The sequence below is a fragment of the Tamandua tetradactyla genome, chromosome 13 (assembly GCF_023851605.1).
Source record: "Tamandua tetradactyla isolate mTamTet1 chromosome 13, mTamTet1.pri, whole genome shotgun sequence".
Taxonomy (NCBI): Eukaryota; Metazoa; Chordata; class Mammalia; order Pilosa; family Myrmecophagidae; genus Tamandua; species Tamandua tetradactyla.
Genome location: NC_135339.1, coordinates 47,062,623 through 47,082,526, shown reverse-complemented (window position 1 = coordinate 47,082,526; position 19,904 = coordinate 47,062,623). Strand labels below are relative to the sequence as shown.

Here is a 19,904-nt window from a genome sequence, read left to right as displayed (position 1 = left end):
TTACTGGTTCTCTTTTCTGTGATGTATGTTCATTGTTGTAGTTGGGGAGGTTCTTTTACTTTTTAGATGTCTTTAAGTGTTTGCTTAAGCCTCTGGCATGAGAGAACCAGTTTGTCCGGACTTTATATTTGCTTATCTCAATTTGAAATAATTTGGAGTTGACTTCTCATAGTTTCAGGTCACATGTCTAGTGTTCTGTCAGGTCTCAAGGAGATCTAACTTACTGTCACATTTCCAATTACTAGTCCTGGCTTTGGACCATGGAATGAAACCAAAAGCTCTTATAAGTCTGTCTTCCTTATAGTTTCTTTGTTAAAATGATGTACAATTTAGCTGTTACCTTTCTTCATGATTGAATTCAATTATTTTCTCTCCAGTTTTTCTGATTGCCTCTCCGCTTTGATTCCAAAAGGCATGAAGTTAATTTATTTTTCATATCACATCCTGGACCAGTGGCTTTTCAGCTTTTTTTTTTAGATGCATGAGAAGAAATGGGTATCATTCTCAGTGAGACAGGAGAAGTAGCACTCAAGAGAGCTGACTAAGCTTATTGGTAATGGTCTATTTTTAGGTTGAATGGTGGGTTCATGGGTGTTGATTTTAATATTATGTTTCCTTAGTTAAATAGGTTAAATATATTCTCTTGTATGTGTCAAATATTGCAAAACCAATAAAAGTATTTAAAGGTGTGAAACACTGTTAACTGTTAGCACTGCTACATTCATCCATTGCCTTTATATTGAACTGTTACATTAGTGTCAATTGGATTTTTTTATGTTTTTCTTCTCCGACACCTTAAACTAATAATATAGGTAGTGCCCTCTTTTTTCAACAGGGAAAAATTTTTTTTTCTGAAGATACTATTTGTAAACCCTTACAGATGATCTTCATAGTCATACAAACATCAATATCATTTAAGGCTTACTCAGAGAAATAGTTTCTTCTTTTCAGCTGTAGAGAAGTAACGTCTCTAAAGATGACCTAGCAAGTTAAAGTCTGGCTGACTGTGACTGCCCACTAATCCCTTCTGTACTCTACAGAGAAATGTGGATATCTACAGTCTCATTTATTAGTGATCATTCTCCTCATTTGTAGATACACCTGGGTATTAGATATAATAGTTCCATCCCTGGGGCTAAACATGCATGGTTTCAAAGCTGACTTTACTTTTCTCAACAGTTGACCCTGGGCCTATCATCATCTTGACTCCCACGTTCTTCATGGGATCAGTGGAGTTGTTAGTGCCTGTTCTAGTTTGCTAGCTGCCGGAATGCAACACACCAGAGATGGATTGGCTTTTAATAAAAGGGAATTTATTTTGTTGGTTCTTCAGAGGAAAGGCAGCTAACTTTCCACTGAGGTTCTTTCTTACGTGGAAGGCACAGGATGGTCTCTGTTGGTCTTCTCTCCAGGCCCCTGGGTTCCAACAACTTTCCCCGGGGTGATTTCTTTCTCCATCTCCAAGGGCCCGGGCTGAGCTGCAAAAGTGCTGAGATGAGGAATGCCAAGCTGCTAGGCTGTGCTACGTTGCAATCTCTCATTTAAGCACCAGCCAATTAAGTCAAACGTCACTCATTGCAGCAGACACGCCTCCTAGCCGACTGCAGATGTAATTGGCAACAGATGAGGTTCACGTACCGTTGGCTTATGTCCGCAGCAACAAGATTAGGTATGCTCACCTGGCCAAGTTGACAACTGAATCTAACTAACACAGCGCCTGACTTGCTTTGGTGTATTAGAAGTGTTAAGATAATGTCTGCGAAATGAAAGTCACTATCATTACAAGATACTCAGTAAATATTTGAATTAAATTGAACATGAGTTTCTTTTTTTAGTTGGGATTTCAAATACATTTTCCTATAGAAATAATGTTATAAATATAAATAATGTTATTAGAAATATTATTATACTTCAGATAAATCATGTGATAAATAGGTTTTCAATGCTAGCCAGAGAAGCCAACTTGTATTGGTAACATTTTGTCTCTATGAAATATATTTCAAGTGCTATTTACTTGAGACTATAGAAGTTAATTTTTAGAATGTAATTTATTACCATGTTGAGGACTGTTGGATAAGCTGTTGCATTAGAAACAAAATATAAGTTTTTAATAGGTGGTGATGTTTTCTGGGCAGACAAATGTACCCTTTTTCCCCTTCTGGGAAGCAGGGCTCCCTTTTTCTGGAGAACTTACTGATCTTTCTACCAAGCTAACTAGGTGGTTCTAGTATAGGCCAGTCATGGTACCCTGGCCACTAGGGTAGGTGTACGATTCCAGGCAGGACCAGTGTGAGTCTTTCTTGAGAATTTTAACAATTGCAACCATGGGAAGTGGAGTAGTCCTTCTTAGTGGCAGAGCTGGGAGTTAAGTAGAAGGAGCAGACTTGAGGAAGGGAGACCAAAGACAAGAAATGGCAATTTTGTCCTGATGAAATTCCTTCTGAGTTGGTCTTTCTGTTGTTGCTGGGTTAGAGGCAGTATCTCCCACCTTGCTTTGCCTATGCTGCTTCAAATACCATTTCTTTTCCTGCAAGCTAAAAAGCACCAATTCATTTTTTTTTTTTTTTTTTTTTTTTTAAGAGAGAGGGAGGAAGGGAAGGAAAGACAGAGAAGGATGGAAGGAAGGAAGGGAGGAAGAAAGGGAAACATCTTTAAACATTTTCTTGTTTTATTATATTTTGTTTGTTTGTTTGTTTTTTACATGGGCTGGGGCCGGGAATCGAACCGGGGTCCTCCGGCATGGCAGGCAAGCACTCTTGCCCGCTGAGCCACCGCGGCCCGCCGAGCACCAATTCATTTTGTTGTTTACACTGGGAATATTTATTAGGAAGTAAGTGTCTTTGTCATGGGCAATTATAATAATATATTTCACTGTATAGTGGGACAGCTGATTTATTATTAGATTTCTGAGAACAATGGTTGTGTTTATTCTTGTCTCTCACAAAAGCAGAAACATAATAACACTATTCAAAGGATACTAATGACTGTGTGTGTGTGGTTATTGTGTTTGTATGTCTGGGTGAGGGTAATGAATCTTGACAGAAACTTGCTTTAATGCAAATGTCATATAACTTTTCATTTTAAATCATATAAATAAATGTTTACCTATGGTGTTTATAGTAGTTATGAGTTGCCTTGAAGAACTGTCCTTTGCTACATTTATGGTTAGGAGCACTTGTAGGTAAACCAGGTAAGTCTTTCTTTGTGGATGTAACATGTACATTGAGAGATGTTTATATTTAAGAAAGAATTGGTACTTGGACAAAATAGTTCAATATATGTACATATGTATTCCTTCCTTGAAAGGGAGGATAAAATGACATGTTGCTTCTGTTCTTTTCAGTAGGTTAATGTTTGGGGAACTGAGATTTTATGTAATGGCACTCTTTTATAAACTCCTCTTCCCTTTAGTAAGTATTAGATATACTTTCTTGGTGGCATTCTGTATTGTTGAAATATGTAAAGAGCAAAGAAATGCTTTTCCCACTTGGGTTCTGCTTGCCAACTGGTTTGAACAGCTATAATATTTGTTTATTCTTGATGTGTCAGCAGTCAAAAGGAAGCTTTCTTTTCTCCTTTGTGGTGGTTATATAATTTAAACATCATTGTATCAACAACAATGACTATTTATTCAGATCTGCTAGGCCTCTGGGGGGCTGCTGAAACACAATCTCTGCCTCAGAGGAATTTTTGTCATAAAGTGAGAGAGCAAGGTAATAGACCTCAAAAAGAAGGAAGACACTTAAGGCATTGTAAGTTGTTTTATGAAATAATGTAAGAGTAAGGTCTGTGGGCATTTGGAAGAGGGGCATGATCCCTAAGGCTTGGCTAATGAATAGAGTATAGGAGAAAGGTGTTTGGAAGGGGTAAGTAGTTAAAAAGCTTGAGGGAAGGTCATCAGACAGAGGGCCTGGTGTGGTTCTGGAGGTGGAGGTAGTAAGAGGAAGCCAGTTTGGTTATTTGGCAGAGAACTTTTTCATTGGGAGAGGTGGAGGCCAACTTTTGAAAGACTCTTAACACCGTTAGAATTGAGCTCGTGGGCTATTACACTTTTTTTTTTGGTAACTGTATAATGAGTATACTTGTACTTGGCATTTTAATTTTAGGCCACAAAGGCATCCTAGAAACAGTTATCCTTTTCCTATTGTTAGGATGCCCTGACCACATTGGTAATAGGTTCCCTCTTGAATGAAGCATAAGGATTATTGGAAACATCTTTTAAGAGCTTTGAGTTATGATTATGCCTAAACATATTAATGAAGCCCTCCTTTTCCCTAAACAGAGGACCTGCTCTGTGAACTTTAAGCTTGACTAGATCCTAGACAGTAGAAACAAACTAAATTATCTATCTCTTATGTGTGCTGCCCCCCCAATGTTTCTCAATGTATTTATATATGTCTGCTATATATACACAGCTATATTTATCAGATTAAAGTGTTATAAGGTCCAATTCAATGTTTTAAACTTAACTATTTCAAGATCTGGAATTTGAAATTAACTTAATTTCCCAGCTGCTAAAGCAGACACCATACAATGGGTATTTGTAACTTTTAAACAATAGGAATTTATTGGTTCATGGTTTTGAGCCTAGAAGAGGTCCAAAATAGAGGTGAGGGTGCTGGAAATACTTGGTCTTTGGCTTTTCTGTCACATGGCATTGTGCATGGTGATGTCTTATCTTTTCACCTTCTGGTTCCATTGACTTCTGGCTTCTTCCATGGCTGGTGCATATATATATGTATGTGTGTGTGTGTGTGTGTATGTATATTTATCTATTTATTTCATTCTGCATATAAAGATATCCAGTTATCCGATTAAAGCCTAACCCGATTCAGTTGACTACACCTTAACTAAAAATAACGTCTTCAAAAAGTCTTATTTATATTGCTTCACACCCACAAGAATGGGTTAAGAACATATATATAGAAGATGAATATGCAACTATGTGATGATATTGTGAATTACTGATTATATATGTAGAACGGAATGATCAAAATAAGAATGTTTGCCTTTGTTCGGTGTTTATTGGTACTTTAAAAAAATTAAAAAATTTAAAAAAACATATATTTTTTTTCAGTCTACCACATTAGATTAGAATGCTGATAATAAAAGAAAATTCTACTTCTGGTGATTCTCCTATGCAAGCCTTTATTGAGTTGCCCATATACATATAGATTTAATGTAGTCTTCTCATAGAAAAGAGTTGCACACCTTGGTGAGACAGCCAAGGTATTATCCATTTGCCCAGTATAATTGGTTGTAGTAGTTCTGCAAATGGAAAATCAGTGCACTTAAAAATATGTATTAATTTGCATGAATATTTGCTCAAAGTTGCCTGTAAAGTGAAATGTTTTCCATTTAATCTCTATTATAACAGTGATTTAATCGATTGAGTTTACAATATGATGGCATGCTGAACTTTGACATTTATTATGTAAAAGGCCTTGAAGGATGGGCCTGGCAGTTGAAACAGCAGGCAGGAGGTACTCATCCTTAGTGATCTTGGGCATGAGGGGTACGTGCTTCAACCAAGAATGGAAAATAGGTATGGATGTGAAAGAATCTAGTAAGCCTGCATCACACCTGTTGATAGTAAATTGTCAAGAAAGAGGAAAGGGGCTCACTTAGCTTAATTCAAATGTCTAGGAGAATAAAGTTCTTTTATGAAGTATACAAGGGTCAACAGAGTTTTATCAGCCTTATTGACTAGGAGATGGGCCCAACTTCATGCCTTGAGTACCTGGTGCTGAGAATAAATGTTGAGTTATAGGCCCATCCTACTCCTGCCCTTTTTGACATAAATTGGTATTCCAACATGAAGACCTGTAAGAGATAATCAGAGAGATGAAGCAGTTAATCTAGACCCACACACCAGTTCACTTATTGGTAGAGCTGGGATTAGTAGGATAAGAATCTCTTCATTCCTGGTGTAGTACTGGATGCTGCTTTGGAGAAAAAGACAACTTTTTTTTTCAGAGAGCTGTTGATTTCACTTTAGATTTTATCATTGACTATTTCAGAGAAATCTTGGGCAATGAATGCCTGGATCTGAAAATACATGAGGAAGATAAACACAGATCTTTTCAGAAGCCAAGAAAGTTAATTTATAACTTTTTTTTTTTTTTAAACTTCTTCCCCTGTAGAAACTCTCTGCCCTCACTAACACTCAACTTGCTTTTTAACAGGGCAAGCCACAGGACCTAGCAGTTCTATAGTCTCCAGTAATTTGTCAATTCCCAAAAGTTCCTTTTAAATATTTTTATTCCAAAATGGTGTTTAGGGCAGATCATCCAGATAGAATGGATAATAGATTTTCCAAAATCACTCTCACTTTTTTTAAAGGTTGGTTTAATTATAGCTTACACTAAATCATTCCAATTTTAAACTTTTTTATATTAATAAAATTTCTATGGTATAAATAAGATGTCAAATCCAAGAATCCTAAACCAAAACCTCCAAGTTTTTTCACCACTTAAATAAGAGACTTAGACCAGGCAATACTAAAGAACTCTTTCAGCTCTAAAATAATTTGAATGCTTTAACATAGAAAAGAATAATAAAAAAATAATTTACCACTTTGTCTACAATTTGGGGGATTCCAATTCAGGACAGAGAGACAAGACTTAGCATTTTTTAAGTGCCTACTCTGTGTCAAGCAGTGTGCTACATGCTTTGTATGTATTACATGTAATTTGGCTGGCAGACTCTATTAGGTGGGCATTTATTCCCCTTATTGGAGCTAATTAACTTCCTCAAGATAATAGTGTCAGAGGTCAGATCGGGATCTGCTTTGATGCCACATCTTATACTTTACAGCCAGGAACCCTCTCTCCCTGAAGATCTTACTAAGCTTATAATGAAAATTAACGTATAATCACAAGTACCTATTTATCATAACAAGATTAACCTTTATTTCTTAAGTTTGAAAAAGGCAACCTACCGTTTTACAGAAGTTGCACTGAAGTTATAAAAGGCTTTAAAAAAAAAAAAAGACTGTAAAAGGCGTCTAAGTCTGATATAAATCAAGAAAGGAAAGTTCCGCCTTAAACGACAGAGCACATGCTTATTGGTTAAGATTGAACGGGCTGACTCATTTCTTTTTTGCCCTGGAAGAGGACCACACCCTGCATTCCAAAAAACCTCTGCTGCCTGGCCACACCCGCCGACCTCTCTGCTGGAGGCTTTGGGGTTGGACTCCAGCGTCTCTGCTCCCAGCTGTCCCCCGGGAGATATTCCACGCGCCGCTGGCCGCCCGGTTCGCCGGGCTCTCCAGCGCCGCCGTTTCAGCAAGTCGACCCGGCTGGCCAGGGACCGCCGCTTATCGCGTTTGCCTTTGGGGCGCTTGGACAGGCAACATGCCGCTGGAGCGGAGCGCGCTGGGGCCGCGCACAGACCGTGGTGTCCAGGAACTTTTTTGCCTCCAGGAAGGAGAGGCCGTGAGTGTTGATCTTGCTTGGATGATTAAAACTGTATCTGGGGGAGAAGTTGTAGCACTCACAGAGGGTGGGACCTGATCGAAATAGGAAAGAAACAACCATACCTTGTTGCCTTCTAGAAAACACAATATAGCAGCAATTCCATTTCCTACGGCGAAGTAAAGAGAATCGTCGTTTTTAATGGATCCTGCTTTAATGACCAGCAATAGTCAAGACAACCGAGTAAACTCAGTGCAGTTACTGAAACGGTGGGTCTGGTTGTAAATAGACTGGATCAACAAATGCTCTTCAGTGTGTGACGCTAACTGCTGTGGTTTGAGAATCAAGGATCAGGGAGTGGTTTCAGTTTGGTATTATCAGACTTTCCTAGTGTAAGTTTTTGAGGGAGTGGGATTATATTTACAGTTTGGTTACCAAGCTTTCGGGAACCATCCTTCAGAGAACCCTTTCCTTGGGTTGATTTGGAGATGGTAAGTGAGATCTCTGCTCAATGCCAAAAGAAAGCATGTGCTTCCGTGTTTTGGAGTAAATATGTTTACTCCATAGCCCTGCCTTCTATTTAATGTGGTCAGGTAATTGCTGTTGTGGAACTTGTAGAAATAAATATAGGGGGGAGAATGCATGATACTTGCCTTTTCCTCCCCTGCCCCCTCCCCCAATTTCTCTGCTTTATGTTTGCTATTAAGTTGTGCCAAAATGGAAATCAGATTTAAGTTCTTTTCCCTGAATGCTACAAATAATTACTATTCTACTCTTAACCCTAAATTTATGTAGAAATAAACTCAGTGAAGTTCTTGAGAAATCTCTTCTATGTAAGAAATTAGTCAACACCAGCATAGAAGTTAGTATGGTGCACATAGCAAGAGGGTGGGGAGGCAGGGGACAGGAAAAGCAGAAACTCGTGATTACTACTGTGTCACAAAGGACATTGATAGGAAAATTGCAAAACGAATAAAACCAGGATTATGAATTATGAAGTTATTAATAGTATCATTACATTTCTGCCATTTTGAACATATAGAGTTAATAAAGAAATAAAAAGAGAGTAGATTTCTTTGCATTTGGAGTGTATGAAGGGATTTCCTCTAGAAAGAATTCACTTCTAAATGGAATAAGTAAATTAATTTGGAAGGAATTTTAATTAGTTATCTTTTGAGCTTCTGTTTTCAAGCTGGACTAAATTGTTAAGCTCAGCTGCTTTGAGTTTAATTTGCTTCTGTGTAAAAGGTAACACCTTTGTATCCCCTTTTTTTTTTTTTTTTGAGAAACATTCAGTGATACTGGGAAAAATAACCTTAAGTCACCTAAGTGGTTAGAATAGCCCCTTCAGGTAGTGAGAGTGGAAAAATACTCTCTTAAAACTCTCGAGATGCCTAAAACCTAAAGGGATAATTAAATTTGGATTTTTATGAGAGTTTCATCTAATAGTTGTAACAAAGCCTAACATTTTAGGGCTTTCTTTTACCAGGCACTGAGATGTTTTACATGCATTACTTCATTTAGTTTTCACAATAATGATAAGAGGGGGAAGAATTATCAACTCTGTTTTATAATTGAAGAAATAGTATAAGCAGAGCTACCTTACTTGCTCAAAATTTCACAGCTAGTTAATTTAGTTTACACTAGAAGTTAGCGTTTGTTTTATTTTTCCCATGTGGCTCCAATTGCTCCTAAAATAGTATTGATTTTTCTGTGTGAAATGATCCAGAGGAAGTTCTTGGTTCAAAGCAGACTTGAAAGTGATTTAAAAGTCTCTTATTGCCCCAGTGTTAAACTATAAAAGTTTAAGGAATGATGTATTTACTCTTGAAGCTTGTGGTCTTCAAATATTAACTGAGCAAACTCTACTGTGGATGAGCCTGATAATACATGAAAATGCCTCCTAGTCACCAAACTTTGGTGACTTTCTGTTCCTTTTTTCTGAAGCCCTTTTAATTCAGGTCATGTATAGTCTTCCTGTTCCTTAGAAAGTGAACTTCACACTTTCTCTAATTGGAAAACCAACCAGCTGGATCCATGGATTTCCAACAATTGAATCCTTTGTGTGTGAGTGTACACCTGCAATATTTTATGCTATGTGAAATGTCTTAAAATTCATGTTAGCAGTTTGGTTAGTGTAAGAATGGTGAGGTCAGGAAAGACATATTCTGTGAATGCTAAAATATTTCTTATTAGCTGGAGGTGGGAAATTCTGTGTGTCTCTCCAGGAGCAGCCAGTTTTGAGAGATCCCATTGGCTGAATCATCTATTGGGATGTTATCATAAAAGAGAACAATGCCAACTTGTTAGAAACCATGAATTACAGCTTTTATTCCAGAACAGGGTACTGCTCACACTATTTCATTACCCCTACTATTTGGCATGGAACACCTTGCCTACCTTCCTGGGCAAAACCAGGATGTTCTCCCTGTCTACTTTAAACCACTCTAAATTCTAACTGCTTTAAGTGGCTTGAGTTCTTGAGTTCTACTGTGTCGCAAAGGACATTGATGGGAAAATTGCAAAATGAATAAAACCAGGATTATGAATTATGAAGTTATTAATAGTATCACTTTATGATGACACTTTTCATGCTGAAAGAACATGCCAGTGTCATCATAAAACCACTTGGTTTGGGAGAAACAGAAGAGTGCCGAAGATTTGATTTTCATAAAAGGGGAAATGTAAATTCTGAAAACTTAAGATTCAGAACTTATGTTGGCATCTAGCAGAATTGTAAATCGAAAAGGTGGGGGGATTACTTAGTAAAAAAGTGATGATAATAAATAACTGCCATTTGTTTGCCAAAGATCACTAATCTCCAATTGGCATTTTCTTTTTTGATAGGATTATTGAACAGGTATGTGAGGATGTTTACGTAGTATGACATGTCTTCTTTAGCAAAACATTTAACAAAGTGCATATGTATGTTCATCTACTCAAGATGGAAAAATGCGACTTGGACAGCAATATGGACAAGTGGGTTTGTATCCTCTTGTACCTAAAGACGGATCATTAGTAGACTGTTGTCAGACTTGAGCCGGGGTACCAGCAGTGAGCCTTGACAAGGACATCTGATACATTTGGGGGTGGGAGTGGGGGTGGGGATAAGGCTTTCCCATTAGTCCTGTAGGGTATTTAGAATTAAAAAGGTGATATCTCACAGTTCTTTGAAGCACAGCAGATGGAGGTTAAGAGCAGAGACCCTGGAGCCAGACCTTTGGCAAGTTATTTGAGCTCTTTGTGCTTCAGTTTCTTCGTTCTAAAATGTAAGTAAGAATAATGCCTAAATTCATAGGACTGTTGAAGGTGTTGAAGGATTAAATTGGTTAATCCATGTGAAGTGCCTAATACAGAGGCTGACATTTTGTAAGTTTTATGCTGTTAGTTTTTTGTTGTTGCTATTGCTTTTAGTTCTAGGACAACTGCCACTGCCTCTGCCACTGCTTGAGGCAGTGTTGGGCATATTACTGGGTTTGTGTTTAAAGCACATATCCAGAATGGGGTAATCAGGTTTGGAAGAGTGTCTAGAAACTTACTGGAACAGTGGTTGAAGACACTGAGGATGTTTACCTTAATGAAAGCTGAGAGGACTTCATTATTATTATCAATATGGTGAAATGAAACTGGTCACCTTCTGAGTGTTCTTTATGTCATCCAGTCTAACAAGTGCTGTCTTTTGAGGAGCTGTAAGTTACTATAAGAGGAATCTCCATTTAACGAGGATTTAGGAGGCCATTTTCCCGGTAATAGTATAATCTTTAACCACATATGTGTGTGTTCTCGGGCAACTAGCTTAATTAAGTGGTTCACAGTAGGTGCTGTTTAACCCCCCAGGAGACATTTAGCAATGCCTGTGCACATTTTTGATGGTCACAACTGGGGTTGAGGGGTGTGTTAACTGGCATTTAGTAGGTAGAGGCAGGGATGCTGCTGTAGATCCTAAATGCATAGGATAATAGCCCCCATGACAAAGAGTAATCCTGTCCCAAATGTCAATAGTACTGAGGTTGAGAAACCTTGGCTTACCTGTTTACTATTTGTGTTACTGTTTGTGCAATTGGAATACAAATCTTTGCTTCAGCAATATCACTAAGTAGCATTAAGAGTATGTTTATGCTTTAATTTATGTGTGAGACTAAAGCAAAAAATGTTTATTTGGTACAAAATTTATATTTTGACTAGTGCATTTCTGGTTATAACTTATGTGAACAGCTTAATTGAACACTGTAAGTACATGGAACCTTGAGTAAGGCATGAGATTTTGTAGGTTTGTCCAGTGGTGCCTTAATAAATCCCAGAAGGATTTGAACATTGAATAAAAAAGTATTTGCAGAGTCCCCTTGGGAAAGTGGTGAGAAAGGGGGAAAATTCAGCTTCCCCAGGTGGAGAATTCCAGATATTCTCACTAGCAGTGGGGACAACCAAAGCAATAGGCTGAGCCCCCAATCTTGGGGTTTGTTCATATGAAACTTAACCCTGCAAAGAATAGGCTAAGCCTACTTAAAATTAGGCCTAAGAGTCACCCCCACCCCACCCCACCCCGCTTTTGTTGTTCAGATGTGTCCTCTCTCTCTCAGCCAACACAACAAGCAACCTCACTCCCCTCCCCCTCTCTGTGTGGGACATGACTTCCAGGAATGTGAACCTTCCTGGCAACCTGGGACAGAAATCCTAGAATGAGCTGCGACTCAGCACCAAGGAATTGAGAAAACCTTCTCAACCAAAAGGGGAAAGAGAGAAATGAGACAAAATAAAGTATCAATGGCTGAGAGATTCCAAACAGAGTCAAGAGGTTATCCTAGAGGTTATTCTTACGCATTAAATAGATATCACCTTTTTAGTTAAGGCATAACAGAGAGGCTGGAGGAAACTGCCTGAAAATGTAGAGTTATGTTCCAGTAGCCATGTTTCTTGAAGATGATTGTATAAATGATATAGCTTTCACAGTGTGACAGTGTGATTGCAAAAATCTTGTGTGTGATGCTCCTTTTATCTGCGGTATAGACAGATGAGTAGAACATATGAATTAAAAATAAATAAATAATGGAGGAACGAATGTTAAAATTTAAAAAAAAATTTGTATTGGATAGATGGAAATACTAGTGGTCAGTGAGAGGGAGGGGTAAGGGGTATGGTGTGTATGAGATTTTTCTTTTTTCTTTTTATTTTTCTGGCATGATACAAATGTTCTAAAAAAGATCATAGTGATGAATATACAACTATGTGATGATATTGTGAGCCATTGATTGTCCCGTGTATGGAATGTTTCTATGTTAAGAATATATGTGCTTGTATGTTGTTTTATCAAGAAAAAATTTTTAAAATACACTTCTGAGAAATTTATAACACAAACTAAGCCCTGTTAGTGCTTAGAGGCCTTCATTAAGCTAACTTTCAAGCTTGCTTAACTCTCCTGATTGCGCAAGAATAGAAGGTAATATTCCAGACACTCATAGTCTCAGGCTGCCCCTAGTGGCTGGGTAAGCAGTACTGGCAAGAAAGTAAGTAATTCTAATGGAGAATCCTGAACTGGTTGCAGAAAACTTCATACCTCTATGGGGTCAGATGAGAAGAGTTTGATATTCAAACCAAGTCAAAAGACAGATGAATAACAAATTAAAAAGATAATATGCAAATATAGTTTTATATGGTGCCAGTACCACAATTCTTGCTGTCTGATAGACGATCTCTACTTTAGATACATCCCTATCTCTATCTCTTTGTTATCTTAGATATGGATAAGACTAGAAAATTCCATGAGCTGCTATAAGTTTATTAAGGCTGATTACATATTTTCAAGGCTCTTGGATCTCAACTTGGGTGAAATTCTGCATATTGGGCACCAAAATCCAAAATTCTAGACTTGTGCTGAGTCAACAAACTTAAAGATAGATTTCCCTTCATTTTGAAACTAGGGTCTCACCCAAAGGTCCAAACACATTCTATACATAGAAGGAACAAAGGCATTTGAAAGTCAAGGTTCAGTGAAACAATATGACTGTTCTAGTTTGCTAGCTGCTGGAATGCAATATACCAGAAACGGAATGGCTTTTAACAAGGGGAATTTAATAAGTTGCAAGTTTACAGTTCTAAGGCTGAGAAAATGTCCCAATTAAAACAAGTCTATAGAAATGTCCAATCAAAGGCATCCAGGGAAAGATACCTTGGTTCAAGAAGGCCGATGAAGTTCAGGCTCTCTCTCTCAAGTGAGATGGCACATGGCGAACACAGTCAGGGCTTCTCTCTTGGCTGGAAGGGCACATGGTGAATACGGTGTCATCTGCTAGCTTTGTCTCCTGGCTTCCTGTTTCATGAAGCTCCCCGGGAGGCGTTTTCCTTCTTCATCTCCAAAGGTCGCTGGCTGGTGGACTCTCTGCTTCGTGGTGCTGCAGCATTCTCTGCTCTCTCTGAATCTCTCATTCTCCTTTTATAGGACTTCAGAAACTAATCAAGACCCACTCAAATGGGTGGAGACATGTCATCCCCTAATCCAGTTTAACAACCATTCTTAACTAAATCACATCAACCAGGGAGATGATCTCATTACAGTTTCAAATATACAGTATTGAATAAGGATTATTCTACCTTTTAGAAATGGGATTTATATCAAAACATGGCTTTTCTTAGGGGGCATACTTCCTTTCAAATCAGCACAATGCCCCATTACCCTGTTATAGGGCCGTTACTTTGTATTTTTAAAAAATGTTTAAGCTTGGAGTTTAATTCATTGTTTTAATTATTTAAATATAGGGTGTTGATGGAGATGTATGTTTTTTATTTTGTTTTGTTTTTATTTGAGACCCCCACCTTCATTTCCCCAACATTCCCAAAGCTTTCATTTCACTGTGGAATTGCTCCTAGTATAAGTGTGGTATATGTGCTATACATGTGGGGTCAACAGGCAGATCCCTTCCCCAACTTGGTTAAAAGGTTAAACTTCAAGAGAAACTATAAAACGAGCCTATAACGAATGTATTAGAGCAAAGATGGACAAAAGAGACTAAGTGGCTTCTAGGATAAAATTGCAGCTTGATAAAAGTATTCACGTTTTGGAGTGAAAGGGAATTTCGAGAAGCAAAATTTCAAGAAAGCTGGGGGACCAAATTTGAGAGGCTTTAGGTCTTTTGTACTGTCTTTGAGAGAAGGTAACCTGACCCCAGTGTAGGATTGACGTGTCTCTGAATATGTCTTATCCCTATGGTGGGGCTGTCTGTCAACCTTTGAAATCAGACTGTCTGGATTCCAACCTGGCTTAAAGCATGGTCTTGTGCTGATCACTGAACACTGCCAAGCCTGCCTTAACTCTCTCACAATGTACACTGTCAGGCCACACAGGAAGCTGTAAAACCTATTTTTGTTCCTTGCCTGTTATGCATTCTTCTGATTCACATTTGGACTCCTTAAGTAGTTATGCTTTTGAGAGACACACAGACCAGCAGGCACTGGCATCCAGTCTACACAATGGTTTCTATTTCTCAAAATAATGTATTAGTTTTGCCTTTTTTCTTTTATATCACTGTGATCTTGGTTAACATGATTCCTTTCCTGAGTGGCAGATCATAATATTTATGAGTTTGCAAGATGAAGGGCCAGCCTTAGGCTGTGGCAAATCCACCAAGATGATGTTGTATTGCAAGGACCAGCTGGCTTCCCGAGCATTGCTTATGATCACTGCAAGTGCCCTTTTCTCTTTGAGTTGCAGCATAAGAACTGATGTCCATCATAATGCTAGTATATATATTTTTGGCCATTTAGAAAATGTTGAGAAGAAAAATGAGTTGTCCCTGAGTACTTAATCACACAGGAAATGTTTTCTGTTCTAACTTACATAAACACAGGTAAAGCAAACTAGAGTACATTGTTGTGGGTACAATTACAAGGTAAACTAATTGCTATTTTGCTTATCTTATAATTCTCGTTTCAATTGCACAAATTACCAAACAACTACAGAAGTCTCAGGTAAATTAGTTCATAGCCAAAATTTCATAGAAGTATTTAGTGTGGTTTTGGGTTACTAAGATTTTGTTTAGACTTATGAAGTGTACTAATATCTCACCATTATAGGCTATAGTGTTTTGGGTGTTTGGGTTTCAGAAGTTGTAGTACTTGAACTCTACTCATTTAAGACTATCTTTTTAATATTTCTATATTCCCACTGATGTACTGAAACAGTTTCCTAAAGTTACCTACTCATGATAAGTGTTTTGTACTGTTGAACAATTTTTGCTAAATGTCAGTGTAGTGGCTGGAAGAGTCATCTCCTTAAATTCTTAGCATTTACTTCTATTGGAGCAAAATTCCCAGAAGAATCTAGAAACTTAGTGTTTACTTTGGCTATGTCTGTGTAAAGGTCATAGATGTGAGATTAAATATTACAAGCCCAGAAACTAGTTGTCACCAGTACAGAACAAAGTTCTCTTGCATAGTTTCTTCAGTGCTAGGATAGATAGAAGTAGATTATCTTAAAACTATGTTGTCCCAGTAATACATTAGGGGAATCCTCTTGGAGACAGTATGAAAAATGGGCTGGGAGAGTTCATTAGGGAATCAGAGGATTATTGAAGAGTAGGAAACACAAAGTAAGAAATCTAACATCACCTCTTTCCAAGCAGAGCTTCTCCTCCTGTGTCTGGGCCCTCACTGTATATCTCTCCTTCTCAACTGCCCAAATTTCCTCCAGTCCCCTTTCTCTGAGAATTTTATTAACCAAGTTATTGGAATAAATTGCATAAATTATTTGTCCATGTGAGTAGGTTAGTAGGATGGGGAGGTAGACTGAAGATTGTTAACAACGTTTTACAATTGTGAACAGAATGAATAAAAGGTGTAACAGTTCTACATTGCTTTTCTTTATACCCACGCATCCCCTTGACCCACAGCCGCCACAAAAACAACAGAAGTTCTTGCCACATAAAAGAGATGACCATGTGCTATATCTTTGCTATCTAATACCGTAGCCACTAGCCTCTAGTGGGTATTTAAATTTATTAAAATAAAAAGTTCATTTTCTTCATTGTACTAGTCACATTTGGAATGGTCAGAGCTGATCCAGAGTACTGCCATCATCATCGAAAGTTCTGCTGAACAGTGCTGTGCTAGACACTAACTAAATACGAAAGCTCTTTATTTTTGAGTGAATTTTTCCATATATAGGTAAAATTGAGGGAAAATTTTCAGATTTAAAGAAAATGGATATTAAGACATTCAGTCTGTTTTCAAGGAATTTATATATAAATCAAAAAAGCATTTCTGGCATTTGACTTTGGCTCTTTTAGACCACAAGAAAGTATATTATTGAAAACTGTGTTTCCTCAAGTCTAAACTTTGGATCCTAGCAGGACATTGACAGCTTTCAAGACGAGCCAAGTGAATATTCAGCATATGTATCTGCTGCCATTTTATTATATTTGATAAGTCAGGGACTAAGCAGGGAAAAGGAAGCCACTTGTATTTACAACTGAGGGAATTTAGTGAAGTTAGATCTGTGGTGATATGGTATAGCAGGAAGCCAAATAGGGCACATTGAAAAAATCTAAATATTAACCAGGAAGTCATTACCATCCCAGTCTGGATGAACAAATGGTAGAGACTGGTATCGGAGCTCAGGGGCAGATAGGAGCTGAAACCACAAAGGAGACCCAGGGATGTCAGCAGAGATGCGGGGCTTTCTCCATTCCTTGTGCTCTCCAGTCTTCTGCCAGTGACTTCCGTTGGTTGAATATAGCAGGGTCAATTCCTTGTGATAATACAGAGCACGGCAACAGGAAAGGGCAAAGGATAGGTGAGAGCAAACAGGCTCAGGACTGACCCAGTTGATATCTCTTGAGCTGAGCACTTCTTGTATATAAGTGAATTCCTAACTCATCTTTTAAGGTTTAAGTCTCAACTTAAATGCATCTTTTCCTTGAACCTTTACCTAATGCTTCCTCTTCCTTAAGGAATGTGGGAGTGTTTCTGGACTTGTGTTTTCATTGACACATTATATAATAAATCACTTAGCAAATTGCAGTAAATGTGTTTCTCTCCTGAGATGACTGTAATTTCCCTCGGATCAGGGACTATGCTACATTGGATGCATTTCTATGTTTTTAACAAATTGGTTCAAAATCCACTGAAATGCATTGTTCAGAAGATTTTTTTTTAATAGAAAGCTCTATTTTCATGTTTTAAAAACATTACAGTTGTGCATGTGATTTGTGGCAATCAAATTATGAAGATGAGAGCCAGTTAGTTCCCTTAGTGGGTGTGGAAGGTGATAGAATGCAATATCAGATGCAAGAGGGGTAAATGGGAGACAAAATGACCTGAATATGGGAATCCAGGTAGGAATCTTTTGGGAGAGTTCAGTAGGGTCCTAATAAACGTGTAGAGTTAACCCAGTTCTTAAGAGTGCTAGCTTCTTGGAATTCCTGGGATTTACCTCTTTGGCCAGAATGAGGGAAAAGTGAAAGATTGGAAAGAAAAGTCACTCTTGATTCACTGGCAACTGAAATAGAAGATAAATCAGCTAGTATACTGTCAGGCTTAGATCACTAATTTTTTTCTCTCAATATTTCCTCTTTTTTTTTTTAACTTTTTTAAATTGTAAAATATATATATATAATTACCATGTACATTTTAGCAAGTAGTTACAGGACAGATTTTAAAGTTTGATATGGGTTATAATTCCACGATTTTTTATTCTTACTTATAGCTGCTCCAAGACACTGAAGACCAACAGAAATATTAATATAGTGGTTCAGCAGTCTTACTCATTTGTTAAATCCTATCTTTTCTGTTGTACTCCTCTTTCTCTTTAAGTAACATATATACATGAAAGCAATAAATTTCAAAGTATATAGCAACAGTTGGTTGTAGAATAGATTTCAGAATTTGGTAGGATTACAGTTCCACAACTTCAGATTTTTATTTCTTGCTGCTCTAAGGTACTAAAGGCTAAAAGAAATATAAGCATAATGATTCAGCTCTCAATACTCATTTGTTAAACCCAATCTTCTCTGTGTATCTCCACCATCACCTTTGATCTTTCTCCCACTCTTTAGGGATATTTGGGCTAAGTCCATTCTAACTTTTTCATGTTAAAAGGGGCTGTCGATAATATGGGATAGGGGGATAGGACTACTTGATGTTCTGGAAAGGCTGGTCCCTCTGCATTTCAGGACTTATCTGGTCCAGGGACCCATCTGGAGGTTGTAGGTTTCTGGAAAGTTACCCTCGTGCATGGGAACCTTTGTAGAATCTTATATACTGCCTGGTGTATTCTTTAGGATTGGCACGAATGGTTTGGGTGGGATTTGGCAAGTTATGGTAGGTAGCAATGTCTAATTGAAGCTTGTGTAAGAGTGACCTCCAGTGTAGCCTCTCAACTCTATTTAAACTCTCTGAGCCACCTTATTTGTTGCACTTCTTTTCCCCCTTTTTGTCAGGATGTCATTGTCGATGCCACAGTGCCAGGGCTAGGCTGATCTCTGGTAGTCATTTCCCATGCCGCCAGGGAGACTTTTATCCCTCAGTGTCGTGTCTCACGTAGGAGGGAGGACAATGGTTTCACTTGCAGAGTTGGGCTTAGAGAGAAAGAGGCCACATCTGAGCAACAAAAGATGTCCTCCAGACACGACTCTTAGGCATATCTATAGGTAGACTAAGCTTCTCTGCTGTTTACATAAACTTTACAAGAGCCTCAAGATTAAGGGCTTGGCCAATCAGTTTGGATGACCCTAATGTTTGGCACAATATCCAGGGTTTCCCCAGTGGTAAAGTTTAATAGTTATGTAATTTTTCTCCCATCCCTCAAGGGACTTTGCCAATACTTTTATTTTTTAATTAAAAAAAAATTTTTTTTAATCCCAAAAAAATACCAAACAAATACAAACATTCTAACTTTTGATCATTCCGTTCTACATATATAATCAGTAATTTGCAATATCATCACATAATACTTTGCCAATTTTTGATTATCGACTTAATATGCTCTGGTATGTATCCAGGCATTACATTAACCTATACAGGATTAAAGGCCGTCATTCTTATTCTGGGCTTCCTGTGTTTGCATTACTTAAATGATCTGTTCAGACAGGATGAATTAGATTATGTGCTACAGAACATTTAGGTTCTGAACATAATAAAACTTTGTTCCTTCAGTCTCAAAAAGTAGGTGATGTTCTAAAGTACAGACAATGTCTTCCCTACCCCTATATTCTGAATTACCTTAATCCCAACCAGATCTGCTTCATTCTTGTCTTTAAATATCAGGTTTTTATATATATATATAAAACAACCCCTCAAAATCCAGAAATAACAATTACCACTTCAGACTAAATGTGACTACTATAAGAGCTTACATTCTAGGCCCAAGTTTTCTTATAAGTATTTTCTAAATGGGATCATATAATATTTGCACTTTTGTTTCTGGCTTGTTTTGCCCAACCGAGTATCCCACATGTTCATTCACATCATTGCATGCCTCACAGCTTCATTCCTTTTTGT

The 19,904-nt window shown here is 37.8% G+C and overlaps 1 protein-coding gene across 20 annotated transcripts in view; it reads left to right on the top strand.

The window, feature by feature from the left end:
* The window catches only part of SGMS1 (sphingomyelin synthase 1), a 485,077-nt gene that overhangs the window by 321,376 nt on the left and 143,797 nt on the right, over positions 1-19,904 (top strand). Inside the window, exon 1 of one of the 20 annotated variants that reach the window (XM_077125327.1) lies at positions 5,091-7,436. The exons of 18 other annotated variants lie outside the window; for them this stretch is intronic. The gene's annotated coding sequence lies outside the window, so the exon portion shown is untranslated. One more of the 20 variants, XM_077125328.1, reaches the window with a different exon arrangement.